This window comes from Saimiri boliviensis, chromosome 6, assembly GCF_048565385.1.
Source record: "Saimiri boliviensis isolate mSaiBol1 chromosome 6, mSaiBol1.pri, whole genome shotgun sequence".
In the NCBI taxonomy this organism is placed as follows: Eukaryota; Metazoa; Chordata; class Mammalia; order Primates; family Cebidae; genus Saimiri; species Saimiri boliviensis.
Window position 1 is genome coordinate 14,590,173 of NC_133454.1, and position 24,952 is coordinate 14,615,124.

General features: G+C 41.1%; 1 protein-coding gene across 5 annotated transcripts in view; it reads right to left on the reverse strand.

Moving 5' to 3' along the window:
- The window catches only part of TMEM135 (transmembrane protein 135), a 369,409-nt gene that overhangs the window by 295,673 nt on the left and 48,784 nt on the right, over positions 1–24,952 (reverse strand). For 3 of the 5 annotated variants that reach the window (XM_074400364.1, XM_074400365.1, XM_074400366.1), the window contains exons 2-3: positions 3,263–3,374; positions 2,709–2,787 (exon numbers count right to left, since the gene is read on the reverse strand). The gene's annotated coding sequence lies outside the window, so the exon portion shown is untranslated. The remainder of the gene's footprint in view (positions 1–2,708; positions 2,788–3,262; positions 3,375–24,952) is intronic. The other 2 variants (XM_074400367.1, XM_074400368.1) reach the window with 1 other exon arrangement.

Genomic DNA, 24,952 nt, shown 5'->3' on the forward strand with positions numbered 1-24,952 from the left:
GAATAAGATGGTATTCGCTGTCTTGTACAGAGTCACTCTTTTTCTCTCTATAATTAAAAAGTTTTTTTACAGCGAAGAAACTTAAGACTATGTAACTATCCTGTTCTTCATCAAATTTCAATTTATTCACTTACTAACATTAGTGTATACACAGGTATTCCTATTTTATCCAGGGGGTTATAATTCCATTATTATCATTACTGATTTTGATGTTCAAATTGCCCCAGCTATGACCAGGGGAAACTCCTTTAAGCTGCCTCCTGTGCTTCTTAGACATGTACTTTATTATTGTTTGAACAGTTTTTAAGGACAGGAAGTCAAAGCTCATTTTTTACTTTCACTGCCCTTACCCTAGAATCAGCCAGTTCTCCAGAAAACTCTGATTCTTTTTAGTGAAGAACAGTATATAGAAATAAAAATGCTAGGTACGTCCCTTGCTACTTGGGTATTGCTGTTTCCAACACTTCAAGTTGTTAGAACTAATGGGGTACACACACATACACACACACAGTCATCCCTCTGCATCTCTGGAACATTAGTTCCAGGACACCCCAGGGATACTAAGATCCATAGATGCCCAAGTCCCTTGCAAAAAATAGCATAGTGTTGGCGTATAATCTATACACATCTTCCCATATACTATTTGGTTTTTTTTTGAGACTTAACCAGTAAGTCTTTTCAGGGCAATATCAAGTAAACAAGGGCATAATACTATGTCAGCCAATTAGTTTGTTAGAAAAATTATTATATACTAATATTAAAAATTCAGATATTATAGAGACTATACAGTGTAGAAAGTTAAATTTTTCTTTAATTTCATCACCCAGGAGTAACTACAGTTATAATTTCCTATACATTCCTCATAATATTTTCTATGCATATACTATCCATTGTATGCAGGTAAATTTGACATTTTTCCCCCAAATTGAACTTCAAATGTCACTTTTAAACTTGGTACTTTTAACTTGACACTTCTCTGAGAGGCTTTCTGTATTAGTACACAGAATTTCATTTAGTCCTTTTAAAGACTGTTTTTCGTGTTATTTTAACCATTTTTCTTTAATTACTCGCACACTACATGAATACATTTCCAGCTTAAAATGTCTATCTATCTACATTTAATAGTCTGCCTTTACTTTAATTACACTTCTTTCCCAGAGGTAACCATTTTCTTCATGCATTTATACACACACACACACACACACACACACACACATACACACACACACATTGGGTTTTCTTTTTCATAAATGAGATAATAGACAACATTGAGTTTCAGGCCTTTTCAAATTTCAAAGCCAGAATAAATATACATGGACCGTAACCTGTTTATCATTCTAGGTCTTTTTTTCTCAATGCCTTCCAATGTCATTTGTATTGTAGCCACTGCAAACATACCAGAGGCACTGGGAATTGAGATGCATTAAAGAAAGAAGTGCATCAATAAGATCTCCCTGGGACATGTGACCTTGTAGAACCCCTCCTTTTGTGGCCTTAGCACTCCAAAGCCAATCTGAGAAGAAAAGAATGGAAGAGGAAAGTAGAGGAGAAATGTATAGGCCCCGTGGGCCCTTGGATGCCAGGGCTGTTAGGGTTGAAATGCAGTTCTCCCTAGGACTCTAGACTCTTTTTGCCTCTTATAGCCAGAGGGATAGAGTTTGAAGCACGTAAGATTTTGGGAAACCTGTAACTAAGTTAGGTCTAATCATCAATGGTTGGAAGTGAAACGTGCAATAAAAGGCAACTGGGAGTTAACTCAAAGGCATTTTGAAAATTTGCTTCAGTGAGTTAAAAATTATAGCCTTTTGTCCCAAATTTCTCAACAAATACTCTATAGAAAATTTTACACCCCAGAGTCCTTAACTAATGTTATTTAAGGCAATTTTATGTGTCTAATTGTACAGATTATTTGCTAACTTTTGTGCAAGAAATGATCTCAAAATACCCTTGTGTCTACTGATATTTCAAGGTAAGGGAATACTCTGGAATGCTTCCCATTTTACAAATGTAATATTTTCCAAAATAAACTTTGGAGTAACTGCATGGTTGATATCATGTGAACATTTTAATTCACACAATCATATTCTGGAATTTATGGTAGCTTGGCTTTTTTCCAGGAGGTTTGGAAGTCCAAAAGCCAGCTGTTTCTTCTCTGTGGGACAAAGATAGGGCATGTGAATCAGAATTGGTAAATTGGAGAGGAGGTTACAAACCGAGTGGACTTAAGCAAAGTGCAGTGCAATCTGCAGTGGGAGAAAAGCCAGTTGCACAGAGGGGAAGGACTGGTTACCATTAAAGGCTTCAAAATTAGGACCTCAGAGGAGAAATGAATGGTGAAGTTAACAACTCCTTATTTCTCTCTCTCTTCTAGAGGATGGGGCTGGTGTAATGAGATCCAGGTGCAACCCCTGAGATATCAGCGGTCCCCAACCTGTTCTATTCAGAAGCTCCCAAACCTTCAGTACCTATAGTTCATGTACTGCCTCTTCCAAGGAGCCTGCTTTGATGGCTTGATTGCAGTTATCAAATGACATCTCACTATTGAGATTATCTGTTTCCTTGTCCTTTTCTCAACGGAATGTGAGATTCTTGAGACCAAGATGTAACAGGCACATGATAATTATTTTTTGAATGTTGACCGAATGAGTTTCTCTGGTAAGAAATAATCCCCCCGACTCCTCTGAGCTCCCTTGGTGCTTTGCACTTACCTCACTCGTGATTTTTTTCGCATTCCACCTTGTACTATAATTTCTGTATTTTGTAGCTCCACTATTAGACTCAATTCTTCTGCAACAGAGATAAAACATTGCCTGTAAATTATTAGCACCACATCTGCTGATTAAATGATAGCTATTATTATTTGTATAATGAAGTAGCTGGAGGAGCAGAAAATATATTTTATTTTTTAAAAAATAGCTTCTGGGTGTGGTGGCTCTCACCTGTAATCCCAGGACTTTGGGAGGCCAAGATGGGCAGATCACAAGATCAGGAGCTTGAGACCAGCCTGGTCAATATGGTGAAGTAGAAACAGGGAAGAAACTTAAGACTATGTAACTATCCTGTTCTTCATCAAATTTCAATTTATTCACTTACTAACATTAGTGTATACACAAGTATTCCTATTTTATCCAGGGGTTTATAATTCCATTATTATCATTACTCATTTTGATGTTCAAATTGCCCCAGCTATGACCAGGGGATAGTTACATAGTCTTAAGTTTCTTCCCGTTTCTACTAAAAATACAAAATTTAGCCAGATTACCCGGGAGGCTGAGGCAGAAGAATCACTTGAACCCGGGAGGCAGAAGTTGCAGTTAGCCAAGATCACACCACTACACTCCAGCCTGGGTGGCTGAGCAAGACCAAGACTCCATCTAAAAAGAAAAAAAACAAAAAAAAAAAACCACTAAATCTATCATTTCATTAAGAAGCTTTCCTTTTATAATTTTATAACCATATAAAGAGGAAAACTCCCAGCCCTACCTTCTCTGGCCCCTGTGTGTCTGTCAAGATCTTGGGTCTGGGTTTGAGTCAACACTAGGTTTGAGCCATGTTTGCAACATACTTGTTTTGTGATCTTTAGCAACTCACTTAAGTTCTAAGTGTGTTTCTCGTGTATAAAAGGGGACAACTGTATATGGTTCATAAAATTAGATGAGATATTATATGTCAGACACTAAGCCTGACACAAAATAAGCACTTAATGAATGTTAGCTATCACTATTTGTTATTTCCTTCATCACCAAACTCCACTCTGCATCCTTTTATTGTTATTATTTTTTGAGATGGAGTCTCATTCTGTTACCCAGGCTGAAGTGCAATGGCATGATCTCAGCTCACTGCAACCTCTGCCTTCCAGGTTCAAGCAATTCTCCTGCCTCAGCCTCCTGAGTAGCTGGGACTAAATGTACACGCCACCGTGCTCTATTAACTTTTTGTAATTTTCAGTTGAGATGGGATTTTGCCATGTTGGCCAGGCCAGTCTCGAATTCCTGACCTCAAGTGATCCATCTGCCTCGGCCTCTCAAAGTGTTGGGATTACAGGTGTGAGCCACCCCACCCAGCCTCACTCTGCATCCTCTTACACCTTCCCTGTGTTCACACTTGAATCTACTGCCATCCAGTACTCATGACCTACACACTTCAATGGGTTTTTTTCTCATGTTAAATGGTTCTTTTTTTTGTATATGCTTAAGGGATATAATATACTTTAATATACATATACATAGTGAAACGATTACTATAGTCAACCAAATTAATATATCCATCTCCTCACAGTTTCTTTTTTTTTTTTTTGAAAAGTTTTATAGCTTTTTTGAGGTATAATTGACAAAATTTTATAAAGTATAAATGTGATAATTTGATATATGTATATTGTAAAATGATTAACACATCAAGTTAGTTAACACACCTATCACTTCACCTCGTGAACTTCCACGTCTGTATGTGTTCAGGGGGCTGGGGTATGAGTAAGAACATTTAAGATCTCTCAACAATTTCAAGTGTGTAGTATTACATGATAACTACAGTCACCAGGCTGTATGTTATGTCCGCAGAACTTATTCATCTTATAACTGAAAGTTTGTTCCCTTTGACCAACATTTCTCCATTTCCCCTGCCACCAGCCCCTGGCGACCACCATTCTGCTCTTTGTTTCTATGGGTTAAGCTTTTTTAGAGTCTATGTGTAAGTGAGATAATACAGTACTTGGCTTTGTCTATCTGGTTCATTTCACTTAGCATAATGCATTCAAGGTTCATTTATGTTACAAATTATCATACGTCCTTCTATTTAAGGCTCAATAATATTCTGTTTGTCTGTACATAACACAATTTCTTTACCCATTCATCTATCAATAGACAGGTTGTTTCCATGTTGTGGCTACTGTGAATCATGTTAGAGTGAACATGGGCATGCAGATTCTCTTTGAGATGTTGATTTCATTTCCTTTAATCTATACCCAGGAGTGAGATTGTTGGGTCATGTGGTAGTTCCGTTTTTAATTTTTTGAGGAACCTCCATAATGTTTTCTATAATGGCTATACCAATTTACATTTCCACCAAGAGTGGAGAAGGGTTCCCTTTTCTCTGCATCCTTACCAACAGTCGATATATTTTGTTTTTGTGATGATAGCCCTTCTAAGCGGTGTGAGATTATATCTCATCGTGGTTTTGATTTGCAATTCCCTCATGATTAGTGATGTAAGCACCTTTTCATGTACCCTTGGGTCATTTGTATGTCTGCTTTGGGCAAGTGCTTACTAAGGCCCTTTGTTCATTTTTTAATTGGATTTTTTTTTTTTTTTTGGCTACTGAGTTGTATGAATTCCTTATACAGCCGCATTTTGTATATAAACCCCTTATCAGATATAAGGTTTACAAATATTTTTACCCATTCCATAGGTCGCCTTTTCATTGTGTTGATTGTTTCCATTGCTTGTGCACATGCTTAGTTTGATATAGTCCTACTTACTTATTTTTGCTTTTGTTGCTTGCGTACTTTGATGTTGTTTTAAAGGTCTTCAATGACTTTTTTATTGCCAAGGCCAATGAACACTTTTCACTGTTTCCACTGCTTTCTTTGGGGTATCTGATATCACTAAACACTCTCTTCTTTTTGGATTTCTCTCCTTTTTGTTTCCATGACAATCCATGCTCTTCATTTCCCTGATGAGTCACAATGTCTCTCTTCTCTGTTTTCTTACTTGGCATCTTCTTCTGTTAGCCAGACCTTATGTATTATTACTTCCAGATTTGATTATTCACCTGTATTCCTTTCCACCTGGCACACTGCTACCTTGACTTCAATTGTTATTCCTATTCCAACCACTCTTAAGTGTATATTTATTATTCTATGTTAATCTCCAGATCTGTATTTTTGACATCTTACTTCACATCTCCACCTGGATTTCTCTTGGGAACCTCAAACCTGGGATATATAAAGTAAAATATATCCCCTCCCACCCCAAACCACCTCCTAATTCATAGTCAGTTTTCTATTAGTGGTGTTACTATTTCCACATTCATTCAAGTAAATTGATGTTAACTGTAACTTCTCCCTCTCTCTCACCACACCACTCCTCACTCCACTTCCATCAATACACACTCATTCTATTTATTCTACTCCTAAACACCTATCAAATCTAACTTTTCTTCTACGTCCTCACTGCCAGAACCTTTATTTAGGCCATCATTTTCTCTCGCCCAAATATTGCAGTAGTATTCTACATTTTGTATTTATAAAATACAATTTAACACTCATCAGCTAAAATCCTTTACAGAACTCACCCTCAAAACTGGACAGAGGCCGCGCACGGTGGCTCACGCCTGTAATCCCAGCACTTTGGGAGGCTGAGGCAGGTGGATCACGAGGTCAAGAGATCAAAACCATCCTGGTCAACATGGTGAACCCCTGAAACCCTGTCTCTACTAAAAATACAAAAAATCAGCTGGGCATGGTGGCGCGTGCCTGTAATCCCAGCTACTCAGGAGGCTGAGGCAGGAGAATTGCCTGAACCCAGGAGGCGGAGGTTGCGGTGAGCCGAGATCGCGCCATTGCACTCCAGCCTGGGTAACGAGAGTGAAACTCCGTCTCAATTAAAAAAAAAAACAAAAACAAAACAAAACAAAAAAAAAAAACTGGACAGAACCAGAGTGGGGCTATAAAAATGCAGAATTTTATTTTACTTTTTTTTTTTTTAAGCTATATTGTTAGCACACAGAACACTTCCTTGTTGTTTTTAAGGGAAGGGGCATGTTTCACTAATAGAATGTCTCCAAAGCTAGATGGATATGGGAAAAACACCTTCCCCTTCCAGTTTTGAGAGACTTCCTCTTGGCTCTCAGGAGGAGAGATTCCCTGACTGCGACACACATGACCACTTGGCACACAAAAGCCTTGTGGTATGGAAACACAAATTCGCTTCTATGTCCTCTTCTCCCTTTCCATCTCTCAGAACAGACTTAACACCCTTAAGCCCAGACATCTGTTGGGACCTGACCCGTCAGGCAATCTGGACTTTCCAGTGATCCCACTGAGATGGCGCCTGTCAAAAGAGCAGTGGGTCCATTTCTAGATCGTGGATCTTCAGATAAATTCTGCCATTTTCATTTCACTTCCTGAAAGTCAGGGTCGGCTTGTGAAAAGTTGTTAAATGTGAAATGTCAACCCTCACTCTAAACTTTCCCTGTTCAGAGCATCAGATGAAAACTTAGTTGGGTTTTATGGTGGCTTTCTGATTATTGGTAGTCCAATGAAGAAGGGTGTTTGAAAGTGGCTGTATACTGTTAACGACTGTCTGCCCATGTCCTGCCTGAAATACCATGATTGTTTATGGAAAGTATCTTTAATAAAGCTGTTTGGATTGGAGAAAAAAAAAAGCAAGCAAGCAATAATAATTTACTTTTAATTTTTTTTTGGCGGGGGGGATTGAGTTTTGCTCTGTCGCCCAGGCTGGAGTGCAATGGCATAATCTCAGCGCCACACCTACTTTCAAAAATTAGAGCAGATTCAGCCAGGCATGGTGGCTCATGCCTGTAATCCCAGCACTTTGGGAGGCCAAGGTGGGCGGATCACCTGAGGTCAGGAGTTCGAGACCAGCCTGACCAATATGGTGAAACCCTGTCTCTACAAGAAATACAAAAATTAGCCAGGCATAGTGGCAGGTACCTGTAGTCGCAGCTACTCAGGAGATTGCAGTGAGTCGAGATGGCGCCACTGCATTAACTCCTTATCAGATATATGGTTTACAAATATTTACTCCAGCCTGGGTGACAGAGCCAGACTCAAAAAAAAAAAAAAAGAGAGAGAGAGAGAGAAACACGGCAGGATTGGAGTTAAGATTCAGATGGAGGAGAAAATACCATGCAGGCAGTAATAAGCCATGCAGTAATAAATCATGCTGTGTTCTGGAAATACAAACATTAGCCAAGTGTAGTGGCAGGCACCTGTAGTCCCAGCTATTCAGGAGGCTGAGACAGGAGAATTGCTTGAACCTGGGAGGTGGAAGTTACAATGAGCCAAGATCACGCTACGGGACTCCAGCCTAGGCAACAGAGCAAGACTCTGTCAAAAAAAATTTAAAAAAAAAAAAGTAAAGCAAATTCAAGGTCATCTCTAAGGCAACATTGTACTCATTTGTATTCTGATATCCTTAAGTGGAAAATAAATGAAGTTACATCTAGCACACTGGAAATTCATATCAGGGACTGTGAAAACTATTCACTATGTAGGTTGTGAAATAAAGGTTGAAAACTACTGGCCTGTGTGTCAAGGATTGCCAAATTCCAAGATTAATCTCTCTGTTTTGCCAGCCCATAGACATGCTGTGACTAGCGTCCAGGGATAATAGGGGCCTACTTCACTGACTCACGATAAATGAAATGCACAGGACACTAAAAATAAAAACCAGAATGCTTATTTAAAAACTTGTCAAGCCATGCACAATGGCTCACATCTATAATCCCAGCACTTTGGGAGGCAGAGGCAGGCAGATCACAAGGTCAGGAGTTCAACACCAGCCTGGACAACATGGTGAAACCCCATCGATTCTACTAAAAATACAAAAATTATCCGGGCATAGTGGTACGTGCCTGTAATCCCAGCTACTTAGGAGGCTGAGGCAGGAGAATTGCTTGAACCAGGACCTGGGAGGCAGAGGTTGCAGTGAGCTGAGATTGTGCCACTGCACTCTAGCCTGGGCTACAGAGCGAGACTCCGTCTCCAAAAAAAACAGAAAACCAAAAAAACAACCACCACCACAACAAAAACGCGTCAATGAGAAATAAAACTGTCAAATAGACTGGAATATTAACATCGTATTGGAATATTAACATTGTATTTTGTTTCTTGTTTTTAAGGAATATTGCTTTGTGGCCTGGCTAAAATACCCTGTTCTATCATTGTCACAATAAAAATGGTTTTGCTGATGGGACTGAAATTGATAATTCCGGATATCCACCTCTACCCTAATACCTTTGTCATGAGACCCTGAAATATTTCAAATCTTACTAAGGGAAGGTGTTCTCTTTCCGGGTCCACAAGGGGGTGTAGTTTTAAGGGCCAGAACTTCCTAGGGCCATGCCCCCTTCTCATCTCTCTCCATCTGGGAGACTTAACCGTTTATGTTTAAATTTCACGGGCGCAGGAAGAAACTGATAGTCAATCACCCCAGTGGAAGTTCTAGGGAACTCCTTTCATTGGCCTGGGGTCTTAGAGAAGGTGGGGGTTCCTCCCAGGTTAAAAGTCCCCTTCTTCCACACCCCTTCGGACTCCATGTTTGGATCCCTTTCCAGGAACACTCCCTTTATGGAAGCTGTTTTTCTCTATCCTGGATTTCCCCTCTGGAGTCCCCTTCCACGATCTCTGGTGGAAGCCTGTCTGCCCCTCCTAAACTCCATCTCTCTCTCTCTCTATTCCCTCCACTGAGTGTGGAAGCTGCTTTCCTCTCCTGGATTTCATCTTTCTGGATTCTCTCACTCAGTGTGAGAGTTAGCTCTTTCTCTCTCCTTCTCCTTTGTCTCTTCCTAAATAAATCACTTTCTACAACACTTTTGAGTACGGCATTTACTGTGCACTGTGCCGTGGTCCCCTCTCTCATTCTTGAGAGGGCAAGAGACCAAGAACTGGGAGAAATGTCCTCTCAGGGGAGCTGATGGCACTGTGAACCCCTGAACCTCAATATTACATTACCTTGAGCAAGGAAGTTTCACCATTTAGGGCAATACTGGGATATAAATTGTTCACATATACTTCTCGAACATTTTTTTTCTGTGCCTTGTAAGTGAGCAATCTCCTTTAGAGTTGTAATTTTTTTCTTTCAATCAAGTTACAGTCAAATTTTATAGGCTTTGAAACTTTCCTATCTTTTAGTTGATGTTCTGTGTCTACTCTGATTATTCATTGTCTTAGGGTTTCACTGGCACACTATCACTGGCACTGACAATAAGAATGGAGAAATACTTGAGAAATTCAAAATTATCTGAGAAAGGGATTGAGGACTTCAAAGAGGTGACATCTGAGGTGATTCTTAAAGAATGGATAGGGGTTCTAGGCAAAGTGACTGGCATTTCCAAAGACAAACAGCTTACAAAATCATGCTGTGTTCTGGAAACACTCAGAAGTTTGGTGTGTTTGTACTGCAAGAACGTGGGAAATGGTAGAAGAGGATACTAAGCAAACAGGTCCGGGTCAGATTGTAAAGGGCTTCATGTCTCATGGTCAGTATTAGGTATTCAACAGGGCCATTACTACTAAAAAGTGACCCCCTATTGTTTGCTCTAACCCCAATGAAAGAAAAAGCATTCCATGATTCTTATTAAAAAGCCAAAGAATTACAGATGCTGGCAAAGTTGTGGAGAAACAGGAACACTTACATACTGTCGGTGGGAGTGTAAATTAGTTCAACCATTGTGGAAGACAGTGTGGCAATTCCTCAATGACCTAAAGATGGAAATACCTCTCAAACCAGCAATTTCATTACTCGGTATATACCCAAAGGAATATCAATTGTTCTATTATAAAGACACATGCACGTGTATGTTCACTGCAGTACTTTTCACAATAGCAAAGACATGGAATCAACCGAAATGCCCATCAGTGATAGACTGGATAATGAAAACATGGTACATATACATCATGGAACACTTTGTACATGGTGTATATGTGATATACATATTTTCTTTTTTCTTTTGAGATGGAGTCTCGCTCTGTCACGCAGGCTGGAGTGCAGTGGGATGATCCTGGCCCACCACAACCTCCGTCTCCCAGGTTCAAGCAATTCTCCTGCCTCAGCCTCCTGAGTAGCTGGGACTATAAGCACAAGCCACCATGTCTGGCTAATTTTTTTATTTTTAGTAGAGACAGGGTTTCACTCCAGGCTGGTCTCAAATTCCCGACCTCGTGATCTGCCCACCTCAGCAGCCCAAAGTGCTAGAATTACATGTGTGAGCCACCACGCTCAGCTTCATATTTCATTATGTGGTACATACACACCATGGAATACTATGCAGCCATAAAAAGAATAAGATAATGTCCTCTGCAGGGACATAGATGGAGCTAGAGGCCATTATCCTTTGCAAACTAACACAGGAACAGAAAAACAAATACCATATATTCTCACTTACAAATGGGGGCTAAATGATGAGAACACATGGACACACAGAGAAGAACAACACACATTAGGGACTACTGGAGGATGGAGGGTGGGAAGAGGGAAAGGATGGGGAAAATAACTAATGGGTACCAGGCTTAATACCTAGGTGATGAAATGATTTGTACAACAAACACCCATGACCAAGTTTACCTATATATCAAACCTGCACATGCACCCCGACCTTAAAAATTAAAAAAAAAAAAATCTGGCCAGGTGCAGTGGCTCACACCTGTAATCTCAGCACTCTGGGAGGCCAAGGCGGGCAGATCACCTGAGGTCAGGAGTTCGAGACCAGACTGACCAACATGGAGAAACCCCATCTCTCCTTAAAAAAATGCAAAATTAGCCAGGCATGGTGGCACATGCCCATAATCCCAATTACTTGGGAGGCTGAGGCAGGCTAATCGCTTGAACCTGGTAGGCAGAGATTGCAGTAAGCCAAGATTGTGCCATTGCATTCCAGTCTGGGCAACAAGAGCAAAACTCCGTCTCAAAAAAAAAAAAAAATCAATTTCCTTTCTGTTTTGCATAGTGAGCAGGGTAAGTGAGCATGCTTATGCATAGATAAAGTTTATGGGAGGAGGAAGAGAAAGGGAATATATTTATCTTCTGTTATAGAAGCAACTTTGCCATAAAAGGACCCCCTGGTGCATGGCTTGGCACATGGTAGGCACACAACTGTTGCTAGCTGAACAGCTAGATGGATGGATGCCCGATATTTTGTAATGGGGATAAGTAGTTTCCAAAGCTCTCAAGTTGCTAATGGGTACCCAAATAAATATATATGTTCAAGGCAGCTATGGTATGAGGACAAACAAGTCACAAATTAGGAATGTGGGAATCAGTCTCGTATCAGCTCAGTGCTGCTTCAACTTTTTCCTCTTGCACTCCTAGCCATGAGGTTTGGCAATGCTACCTTCATAGCACTTCACAGAGCCCATGTTCACACTGCAATAAACTGACCACAGTATCTAATTTCTTTTTTTTTCTTTTTAGAGATAGATTTTTGCTCTGTCTCCCCAGCTGGGGTACAGTGGCATGATCATAGCTCACTGTAACCTCAAACTCCTGGGCTCACTTACCTTTTTTGTGCCCACTTATTCCACCTACCCACCTACCACCTCAGTCTCCATATAAACAGGACTATATGTAGTCCATGTAAATAGGATTACAAGTGCACATCATCACTCCTAGCTAATTTTTCTCTTTTTTTGGTAGAGATGGGGTTTCACCATGTTACCCAGGCTGGTCTCAAACTCCTGGCCTCAAGCGATCTTCCCACCTCTCAAAGCAATGGGACTGCAGGTATGAGCCAATGTGCCTAGTCCTTAAAATTTCACCTTAATTTCACCTGTGAGTCCCAGACTTAGTCATCTCTTAAAATGACTTATAATCTTTTTCCCCCTATTTATGGTTCATTATTACAAAAATCTATATTAAAAAACAAGCAAAATCCAAGAAAAAGTTTTCTCACACAATAACTATTTAACCAAATTAATGTTTGATTTAACATTTGTTCTTGTTATTGCCTAGCTTTTCCCAAATGCATTTCTCAATTACTACATATTTGCAATAACACTACATAGAATTTTATATTTGACACTTCCATTTGACATTATGCCATGCCTATTGTTCTGTGTTGTTTTAGTCTTTGTTTTCTTACCTTTTTTCAAATACTCTCTGCCCAGTGTACCCTAATTCCACTCAATTCTCATGAAACCACCTATGAATGTGTGTGTGTGTGTGTGTGTATAATTTGTTTATTGTTTGATAAAAGTGAATCACATTCCATATAGTTCCTGCTATTTATTTTCCTCATTTAATGGTACACCATGGATATATTTCCAGCCAATAGATCTAGATCCAATTCATTCAAAATAAACCTGCCAAATATGACTGTGTTGCTGTTAATTCAACCTTTATTAATGGACATCAGGATTTTCCAGTTACCATCAACAATATCACAATTAACAGTCTTGTATGTACCTCCTTTAGTATATATCTATTACTTCTGTAGAATATGTTCCTGGATTGTTGAGTTAAAGGTATGTGTAGCTTGGCTTGGTGGCTCATGCCTATAATCCCAGCATTTTGGGAGGCCAAGGTGGGTGAATCACCTGAGGTCAGGAGTTCGAGACCAGTCTAGCCAACCTGGTGAAACCTCATGTCTACTAAAAATACAAAAATTAGCCAGGCATGGTGGTGCATGCCTGTAATCCCAGCTACTCCAAAGGCTGAGGCAGGAGAATCGCTTGAACCTGGGAGGTAGAGGTTGTAGTGAGCTGAGATCACACCATTGCACTCCAGCCCAGGTGACAAAGCAAGACTCTGTCTCAAAAAAATAAATAAATAAAAATAAAGGTACATGTAATTTAAATTTTAATAGGCGTTGCAAGATGCCTTTCCCAAAGGTTGTATTCCTACAAGCTTGTTTTGATTTTTATTTAAGAGGATGTCAGTAGCTTTGTGTGAAAGGAATCATGCTCCAGAGAAAAAATGTTTTGTTTTTGTTTTTTACAAAGGTTGTATTCCTATATTCCTGTAAGCTTTTGAGTCGGAATTTTGCTCTTGTTGCCCAGGCAGGAGCGCAAAGCCATGACCTCGGCTCACCGCAACCTCCACCTTCCAGGTTCAAGTGATTCTCCTGCCTCAGCCTCCCACCTCTTGAATAGCTAGGATTACTGGCATGTGCCACCATGCCCAGCTAATTTTGTATTTGTAGTACAGATGGGGTTTCTCCCTGTTGGTCAGCCTGGTCTCAAACTCTCGTCAGGTGATCTGCCTGCCTAGGCCTCCCAAAGTGCTGGGGTTACAGGTGTGAGCCACCACGCCCAGCCAAGAACAGATGCTTTCAATCAAGACTATCTTGTATAAATCCTAGCTCTTCCACTACAACCTGTGTGACCTCAAGCAAGTTAAGTAATTATGTCGTACCCCAGTTTCATATCTGTAAAACGGGGTAATAACTGTTGCTACTCATTATTAATATGTGTAAAATGTCTGGAACAGTACCTGAGTATACTGAGTATATAATAAGTACTCAGTAAGGGTCAGCTGTCATCATAGTTATGATGAAGTGAAATATTAATATAATCAATTCACTACATTTCCTCCAGTGCTTTTTGTCATCAAGATATAGTAGAAGATTCTCCTTGCTGATTTCAATGTGATACAGCCATCTCAGTAGTTATTTTTTGCTTCCTTATTTCTTTCTGTTTTAGCAAATCAGGATTTTCCAGCTATTCACAGCTATGACACATCACTTCACATAGGTCTTCAATGAGTTCTGAAAGTATTTCTGTCAGTCTGAGTCTTTCAGGTTTAGTGAGCCCAGCCCAAAGAGCAATGTTCCTAAAAGGTGCACAGTAGCAAGAGCTCATGGCCATTCTGATACAGAATTGAGGCCACGTTTTCTCGGTAATAAACAGAAAAATGTCGTATTTCTCTATCCCTTTTTTAGTGGAGAGAATATCAGTAGTTTTGTGTGAAAGAAATCATGTTCCATAGAAAAAAAGTTGTTTTTTTTTACAAAGTAAACATTTTACTAGATTGAGCCAGTGACACAGCAATTCACTCTGCATCTTTCAATCTGTTTTGTTGGAGCATGTAGTGAGTATTCCAAGTACATATTTACACTAAGTTCCATTGAATGTCAATTCAAACAAATAGAAAGATCAAATATTTGAAAGTTCTTCTACAGATTACTTCATGATTAAGAGATAAAAGCAGCAGTCAGCAAACTTACAGACAGGAAGCTTTTCTAAAACAACTTTTAGGGAATGTTGCAGAATCAACCCACATTCAATCTACTGACTCTATCAGACATTTACTGAGCACATCTTTTTTTTTTTTTTTTTTTTTGAGACTGAGTTTTGTTCTTGTCACCCAGGCTGGAGTGCAATGGCGTGATCTCGGCTCACCGCAACCTCCGCCTCCTGGGTTCAGGCAATTCTCCTGCCTCAGCCTCCTGAGTAGCTGGGATTACAGGCACGCGCCACCATGCCCAGCTAATTTTTTGTATTTTTAGTAGAGACGGGGTTTCACCATGTTGACCAGGTTGGTCTCGATCTCTCGACCTTGTGATCCACCCGCCTCGGCCTCCCAAAGTGCTGGGATTACAGGCTTGAGCCACCGCGCCCGGCCGAGCACATCTTATATACAGGACACCATTAGGCATTGGTGGGGATAGAGCATAAAGAGAAACATGGCAGGATTGGAGTTAAGATTCAGCTGGGGGAGAAAATACCATGCAGGCAGTAATAAGCCATGCATTAGATCTTTCTTGGTATGAAGTGAGAGAAAACTCCATTCAAACTGACTTAAACAAACAAACTAAAAAATTATTCACGGCTAGGCATGGTGACTCATACCTGTAATCCTAGTACTTTGGGAGGCCGGGGCAGGAGGACTGCTTGAGGTCAGGAGTTTCAGACCAGCCTGAGAAACACAGTGAGACCCTATCTATACAAAAACAAACAAACAAACAAAACAGCTGAGCATGGTGTCATGTGCGTGGAGTTCCAGCTACTTGGAAGGCTGATGTGGAAGGATTACTTGAGGCCAGGAAGTTGAGACTGCAGTGAGCTGTGATCATACCACTGAACTCCAGCCTGGGCAACACAGCAAGACCCCACCTTTAAAAAAGTTATTGACTTACATTACGAAAAGTCTGGCTTTAAATGGGAGTTGATCAAAAGTCTCAAGAATTGTCATTGGGATCCCAAATCCATTCACATTCCAGATCTGCTCTCCAAAGTGTAGCCTTCACTCTATGTGGTGGTTCCTACAGCTTTAGCTGTATGTATTCCTGATTTAAGTATGACAGAAAACATAACTTCTTTTCCGCAATAGTATGATGTAAGTCTTGGATAAGACTTGCAGTGGCCTGAATTTGATTGCAAGCTTATCCCTAAACTTATCACAGTGGCCAAAGGAATGGCATATTCTAACTGGACAAGTCTGAGTGATTTGCCCAGCCCTGGAGACAGAGGAGAGGTTAGCACTTACCAAAGCAAATGGACCAAGGTAGAGTAATCACCAAGGGTGATTACTCAGAGAAAAAAGAAAAAAGGCTGGGCACTGTGGTTCACACCTGTAATCCCAGTACTTTGGAAGGCCAAGGTGGGAGGATCACTTAGGCTCAGGAGTTCAAGACCAGCCAAGGCAGCATAGTGAAACCCTGCCTCTATTAAAAAAGAAAAAGACATCAGAGAGGAGGAAATTGATCCAAAAGCAAATATTAAAGAGAAGAACATAATATAATGAGCAGACAAGGGTAGAGACATAGTCTGGCTTTACAGATCTAAGAAAGAACCACTGAAGTAGAACCAAAGGAACTGAGTTCAAAACCCTTACCATTCTGAAATCTCTGATTCTGGGGACTGTCCTAAAACCCACAGCTATTACAAAATATTGGCAGTGTGATCTAGTGCTTGAGTTCTTTCTAACTTTGAGGTCAGGCAAGTCTGACTGTGAGACCCAGAGTTGCCCCTATGTGACCTTTCATCTCAAAGCCTGTTTGCTCATCTGTAAAATGGGGGTAATAATAGTCCCTTCATCATAAGGCTTTACAAGGATTGAAAATGATGACGTTCATTACAACACCTACATGTTGAGATTAGATTCCCAGGTCTTGAGATACTGTATAAGTATGTATGTCATCATTCCCATTTTAGACCACTGAAATTGCAATTCCTTTCATACTAAAGATATGAATGACCTCCTAATGGCTAAAGCCAGTGGACAATTCTCAATCATTATTTGATTTGACCTATATATAATACTATCACTCTTGCTAACTCCCTCCTTCAACTTATCTAACCCACTTTCTGACTTCTTCTTCTTTTGGGATTTTCTTTCCATCTGTACTACCTTTCCTTCTCTGTATTCTTCTCTGGATCCTCTTCCCCTGTTTACTCCTATGATTTTGGGTTTTCTAGAAGTCTATGCTTTGTCCTTATAGTAAGCATCTGATTATCATCATGACTGCCCATTGTCTTTTTTTTTTTTTTTTTTTTTTTTTGAGACGGAGTTTCACTCTTCTTGCCCAGGCTGGAGTGCAATGGCATGATCTCGGCTCACCGCAACCTCCGCCTCCTGGTTTCAGGCAATTCTCCTGCCTCAGCCTCCTGAGTAGCTGGGATTACAGGCACACGCCACCATGCCCAGCTAATTTTTTGTATTTTTAGTAGAGACAGGGTTTCACCATGTTGACCAGGATGGTCTCGATCTCTTGACCTCATGATCCACCCGCCTCGGCCTCCCAAAGTGCTGGGGTTACAGGCTTGAGCCACCGCGCCCGGCCTCGTCCATTGTCTTTTGATTAACATTTCTATGTTAGGAGAAATTTCCATATTTAAGTGGCAAATTTCTCCATTTAGAAAAATTGAACTCAAATTCCCAATCTCCCTTGCAACAAAGACGCAAATACACTTTAGCACCATCAATCAGTGTAAACTATGCGAGACTTAACTAGAAACTTCATACTCTTTAGATATCATCCCTCACTTTCCCCATCTTTCCAAGCTCCAAGCAACCATTAATCACCTTTCTGTCTCTATAGATTTGCCTATTCTATAGATTTCACCTAATGGAATAAAATATATAATCTTTGGTGCCTGGCTTCTTTCACTTAGCTTAATGTTTTCAAGGTTTATCTCTACTGTAGTATGTATCATACTTCCTTTTTATAATTGAATAATATTCTGTTGCATAGATGTATCATATTTTGTTTGTCCATCTATCAGTAATGGATATTTGGATTGCTGCAGGTACTTTTTCTTTCTTTCTTTTTTTTTTGTTTTTTTTTTTTGAGACGGAGTCTCGCTCTTGTTTCCCAGGCTGAATGGAGAGTAGTGGCACAATCTTGGCTCACCACAGCCTCTGCCTCCTGGGTTCAAGCCATTCTCGGCCTCCCAAGTAGCTGGAATTACAGGCATGTGCCACCATGCCCAGCTAATTTTCTTGTATTTTTAGTAGAGACAGGGTTTCTCCCTAGACTTGAACTCTGAACCTCAGGTGATCTGCCCACCGTGGCCTCCCAAAGTACTGGGATTGCAGGCGTGAGCCACCGTGCCTAGCTGCTGCAGGTACTATTATTGCTACTCCTATTTTATTTTAGAAATATGAAAGGCAAGTGTAGTGGCTCACACCTGTAATCCCAGCACGTTGGGAGGCCAAGTCAGGCGGATCACAAGGTCAGGTGTTGGAGAACAGCCTGGCCAATATGGTGAAACTCCATTTCTACTAAAAATACAAAAAAAAAAAAATTAGCTCGGCATGGTGGTAAGCACCTGTAGTCCCAGCTACTCAGGAGGCTGAGGCAGAAGAATTGCTTGAACCCTGGAGGCAGAGGTTGCAGTGAGTTGCCAATGTACTCCAGCCTAGCGGTACAGCAAGACTTGGTCTCTAAAAAAGAAAGAAAAGAAAGAAAGAAAAAGAAATATGAAAAGCGGCCAGCCTGTAATCCCAGCACTTTGGGAGGCCGAGGCAGGCGGATCATGAGGTCAGGAGTTTGAGTCTATCCTGGCCAACATGGTGAAACTCCGTCTCTACTAAAAATACAAAATATTAGCAGGGCGTAGTGTCGCGCCGCTGTAGTCCCAGCTACTTGGAAGGCTGAGGGAGGAGAATCGCTTGAATCCAGGAGGCAAAGGTTGCAGTAAGCCAAGATTACACCACTGCACTCTAGCCTGGCGGTACAGCAAGACTCAGTCTCAAAAAAAAAAAAAGGGGGAAAATGAAAAGAGAATCTTAGGGAAGTAACTTGACCAAGGTAAGACAGCTACAAAGTAGCAAAGCTGAGCTGTGCACAGATTTAGGTGTGTCTGATGCTGTCACTCTTGCTCTTAACTGCTATACCACTGCCTCTTACCATGCTAGACAGCCTTGTAAGACCAGCACAAAAGAAGATGGGACTGGCTGGTTGTGGTGGCTCATGCCTGTAATTCCAACACTTTAAGAGGCTGAGGTAGGTGGATCACCTGAGGTCAGGAGTTGGAGACCAGCCTGGCCAACATGGAGAAACCCTGTCTCTACCAAAAATACAAGAAAATTAGCTGGGGGTGGTGGCAGGTGTCTGTAATCCCAGCTACTTGGGAGGCTGAGGCAGGAGAATCACTTGAACCTGGGAGGCAGAGGTTACAGTGAGCAGAGACTGCACCACTGCACTCCAGTCTGGGCAACAGAGTGAGACTCCATTTCCAAAAAAAAAAAAAAAAAAGAAAGAAAGAAAGAAAAAATATTGAAAACCACCACCTAAATACGTAACAATGAGAAAACAGTTAAATAGTATGCAGCTATTAAAATTCTGTTTACCCAAACGATATAGAAATTTGGGGAAATACTTGTTATGTTTTTAAATTTTTAAAAAGCCACAACACAAATACACATTTATTACAAAAAGTATATAATCACAACTATTAAACAACATAGTAAAAGATTAAACAGAAATATATCAAGCATACAAAATTGTTAAGGAAGTTTTTTCCTTCTACTTTCTGTTATTTGCCAAATTTTCTACAACGAGCATTGACGACTTTCATAATGGGAAAAAGTAAACTTTGCTTTTTGAAAAAAAAAAAAAAAAACCTAATGGGTTGTTTTACGAGTGTTCAGTTAACTGATCCCAAATTACTCCCAACTCACTGACACAGCCCATCTGACCCAGGAGAGTGAGTAGTGTGCATGCATCTCTTTGAAGCTCCAGCTCTGGAAATAAGCCCTCAGTTGACCTGTGGGCCTGCTGATCTGCTAGCAATGTCAGATAAGGAATTTTAAACACAGAAGGAAACTACAGGGCTACTAGCTGGTTTGTATCAGAAGAGCCCAATCAGCCCAGTTTTTGTCTCCTCTGGTCAGTGGTCCTGAAAGAAAGCAAGATTACACTGTAGCTTTTGCACTCTATCCAGGCAGACAGGCTACCCCACTTTAAGAGCTGAGGAATGCATGGCTGGAGAGATACAGTGAAACAATACCCATGGAGAAGCACACAGATAAGATCTCCAAACAGAAACTCTGCTTAACAGTTTCCAAGGTCTGAGGAGTAAATAAAACCCTCCAGGGCATACAGAATCACAAGCAGGTAGGAAATGCCTAACATGACCCATTGGAAGGGGTAGGAACCTTCTGAATTTTTTCTCCTTTTCCTCATTCTTTCGCTTGTCTGTTATTTTTTTAGTACATAGAATAGCCAGATGGGGCTTCTTACAGGTTTTGCTTATAGACTCATACAGGCAGACAGACAATTAGGTCCAATGTACAGGATGCCATGGCTGTGATATCAGGGGGCACCTCTGGAAGGCTTTTTGGAGGATGTTAACTCTAAAGTAAAACCTTAGAAGAAAAGTTAGCTTGACAGTGGCGCAGCAGAGTGAAAAAGAAGATTCTTCCAGGCATGGCTAAGACCTGCAGCCAAGAGAGATAGAGCACAAATTTAAAGAAGCTTCAGAAACTTGAAATGAAAGTCAGGAAGAGGGGAGGTGGTTTCTTCCAGATCCCCTTGGATTGAGTTATGGAGAGACTAAAAAAAAGAACGAATATTCTAAAACTTTCCTCTTTTTCCTCTCAAAATTTTGCCCTTTTCTTTTGTGTTGACCTTGCTGTTCTTAGCTCTCCTACCAGTTTGCTGCTGCTTCGAGGTTGCAGAGGAAATGAAGGGACAGAGACAGCCCAGTGTTCAGGCCTAAGCTGCATATAGATGCTGCTGCCATCACACACAGATGAGACTGACCAGGCAGGCCAAAGGTGGCTGACCACTCATATTGCCCTTAAACGCTGCAACTGCCATCATTTTCAGTTCTAAGGGGCCGATGCTAAGGGATGGAGTTGTCATTTATCCATTTTACATATATTAAGTGAAGAGCGGGTATCCATGGATGTAATTCATAGCCTCATTGGGAAGATAATATACTAAATTATGAATGTTATATATTTACTTAATATGAGACAATAGTGAAGTGTGGGGTATAACAAACTTTTCTTGAGCCCTGTGTGTTAGGTGTATGTGAAGTACTGGGGAGAAAACGAATTTTTTAAAAACCTATTCTAGGAGGGGCGTGGTGGCTCATGCCTATAATCCCAGCACTTTGGGAGGTGGAAGCAGACAGATCACGAGGTCAGGAGTTCAAGACCAAACTGGCCAAGATGGTAAAACCCCTGTCTCTACTAAAAATACAAAAAGTTAGTCAGGCGTGGTGGCATGTGTCTGCAGTCACAGCTACTTGGGATGCTGAGGCAGGAGAGTTGCTTGAACCCGGGAGGCAGAGGTTGCAGTAAGCTGAGATTATGCCACTGCATTCCAGCCTGGGTGACAGAGAAAGGCTCCATCTCCAAAAAAAAAAAAAAAAGACACAAAACTATTCTAAAGTAGCTCAGGTTTACATATAGCCTGTGTTTATATGTAACAAAAAGAGAACCAAATGGAAAACTGAGGACTAAACTCTGATTTTTTAAATCTTGCCCAAATTCCTATCTAAGAGGTCTAGGGAGTCATGCCCTACAAATCATAAATTCTCATCAGATGGGTTTTATTTAACCCTATATATTGTGACTTGCTTTCCAACCTGACTCTGGCATAACATTACTGGACAAGTAAGGAAATAAAAATATTTTACCCCAAAACATGTTTCTTTGCCATATCTTGAAATAGCCCTGCAAAGCTGTCCTTTGTGGAGGAAAAATTTGTATCTATAAAGAATCTCTATTAACATAGCTAGATCTTTTTCTTCCAAGACCTCCCAATTCCAAAGAGATTAACTAAAAGTCTAGCACCTTTGAGGATCTGAATGGGAAACATTTGTCATCTATCATCTCTAAGGGCAGCCACTATAAGACTTCAAAAGAACCCTGGTCTCCACAACCTTTTATTTTTAACCAGAACAATTTCTTTCTATGATCCCAGGTCTTTAGGTAAACTCAACCAATTGTCAATTAGAAAATGTTTAAATTTACCTATAGCATGCAAGTCCCCACGCCTTCATCTCCACCCCCCACCAACCGAGTTTGAGTTGTCTCACCTTTCTGAACCAAACCAATGAATTTCTTAATGTAGCTGACGGATGTCTCATGCCCCCCTAAAACGTGTAAAATGAAACTGTGCCCTGACAACATGGGGCACATATTTTCAGAACCTCCTGAGGGCTGTGTCATGGGCCACAGTCATTCAGACTTGGCTCAGAAAAAAATCTCTTCAATATTTTACAGCGTTTGACTCACAAGTCGAACATTGAAATGCAGTTTAAAAGTAAATACTGGCTGGGTGCGGTGGCTTACACCTGTAGTCTCAGCACTTCGGGAGGCCAAAGCGGGTGGATCACGATGTCAGGAGTTCAAGACCAGCCTGGTCAATATGGTGAAACCCATCTCTAACCAAAAATACAAAACTTAGCCAGGCATGGTGGCGTGAACCTGTAGTCCCAGCTACTCAAGAGGCTGAGGCAGGAGAATTGCTAGAACACAGGAGGCGCAAGCTGCAGTGAGCTGAGATCATGTCACTGACTCCAGCTTGGGTGACAAAGTGAGACTCCATCTCAAAAAAAAAAAAGTAAATAATTGTCTTGTGAACCCATGTAGATAGACTCATTAGCTTTCTGTCCTTTTGTACAATTAATTTAAGGGCTGCATTGAATAACAGATGGCTGTCTTATAGCTTCTTCACAGAGGGCAAAGCTCATAAAATTATATGATATGATCAAAAGGACATGAAGTCAACTTTGAATCTGAACTTGAACTTAGACTGCCCCCATTCAACCTGTGTACTTGGGCAAGTTACTTAACTTTTCTGATCCTCCTCATCTGAAACAGAGGAAACAACAGCTCTATATGACAGACAATGTCAGTGACCTACTCAGTGACACTGTCCCCTCATTTTGCTATCAGAAGCTCTCCCAGTTTTATTTGGGGGAGGAAAGTGCCTAGCCTAGATGATGGCTCACAAGTGGTTTAAGGCCAGGATCAGCAAATCTTCCTGAAAAAAAGCCAAATAGTAAATTTTTTAAATTGCATTTTAGGTTTTGGGGTACATGTGAAGAACATACAAGATAGCTGCATAGGTACACACATGGCAGTGTGATGTGCTGCCTTCTATATCTGTATCTGGCATTTCTCCCCCTGCTATCTCCCCCCAACTCCCCACCCGCCACTGTCCCTCCCCTATTTCCCCCCAACAAACCCCAATGTGTAGTGCTCCCCTCCCTATGTCCATGTGTTCTCATTGTTCAACACCCGACTATGAGTGAGAACATGTGGTGTTTGATTTTCTGTTCTTGTGTCAGTTTGCTGAGAATGATGGTTTCCAGGTTCATCCATGTCCCTACAAAGGACATGAACTCATCGTTTTTGATGGCTGCACAATATTCCATGGTGTATATGTGCCACATTTTCCCTGTCCAGTCTATCATCGATGGGCATTTAATAGCAAATATTTTAAACTTCACAGGCCATTCAGTCTCTGTTACAACTTTGCCATTGTAGTGTGAATACTACCATTGACAATATGTAAATGCGTGGGTATAGATGTGGTGCAAGACAACTTTATTTACAAAAACAGGCAGTTGTCTAGATTTGGTTGTTTGTCCACCCCTAATCTAACACAATGCTGACAATTCTATATCCCTTACTTTCTCTGTGATTCCTTTCCAACTAAGGGTATCTATGTGACCCATCTGCTATCTATAATACCTAAGTACAAGTCTGATGATGGGGTTTCTGGGAAAATTTTTCATTCCTAACCAAAGGAAGACTATGTATGACCTTATCCTTCTCCCTCAATTCTGCCGTTTTTTTTGTTTTTTGTTTTTTTTTAGACAGAGTCTTGCTCTGTCACCCAGGCAGCAGGGCAGTGGTGCAATCTCAGCTCACTGCAGCCTCTGCCTCCTGGGTACAAGCAATTCTTATGCCTCAGGCAATTCCTGTGCCTCAGCTCCTGAGTAGATGGTATTACAGATGTGCACCACCTCACTTGGCTAATCTTTTGTTTTGTTTTGTTTTTGCTCTGTTGCCCTGGCTGGAGTGCAGTGGCACAATCTCCGCTCACTGCAACCTCTGCCTCCTGGGTTCAAGCAATTCTCCTGCCTCAGCCTCCAGAGCAGCTGGGACTACAGGCACACACCACCACACCCAGCTAATTTTTTCTTTGTTTGTTTTGTTTGTTTTTTTTGAGAAGGAGTCTCCCTCTGTCACTCAGGCTTGTGTGCAGTGGCATGATCTGAGCTCACTGCAACCTCTCCTTCCTGGGTTCAAGCGATTCTTCTGCCTCAGCCTCCTGAGTAGCTGGGACTACAGGCGCACGCCACCACGCCGGGCTAATTTTTGTATTTTTCGTAGATACTGGGTGTCACCATATTGGCCAGGCTGGTCTCAAACTCCTTACTTCGTGATTCGCTCACCTTGGCTTTCCAAAGTGCTGGGATTACAGGCGTGAGTCATCTCGCCTGGCCAATTTTTCTATTTTTAGTAGAGATGGGGTTTCACCATGTTGGCCAGGAAGGTCGAACTTCTGACCTTGTGATCCACCTACCTCAGCCTCCCAAAGTGCTGGAATTACAGGCGTGAGCCACTGCACCAGGCCACACCTGGCTAATTTTTGTATTTTTAGTAGAGACAGGGTTTTGCCATATTGGCCAGGCTGGTCTCAAATTCCTGGCCTAATGTGATCCACCTGCCTCAGCCTCCCAAAGTGCTGGGATTACAAGGGTGGAACACTGCTCCAGGCCTCCCTCAATTCTAACTTGAATGTGGATGTGATATCTGGAGCTACTGTAGCCATCTTGCAATTATGAGCCCATAACTGCATAAAGCTA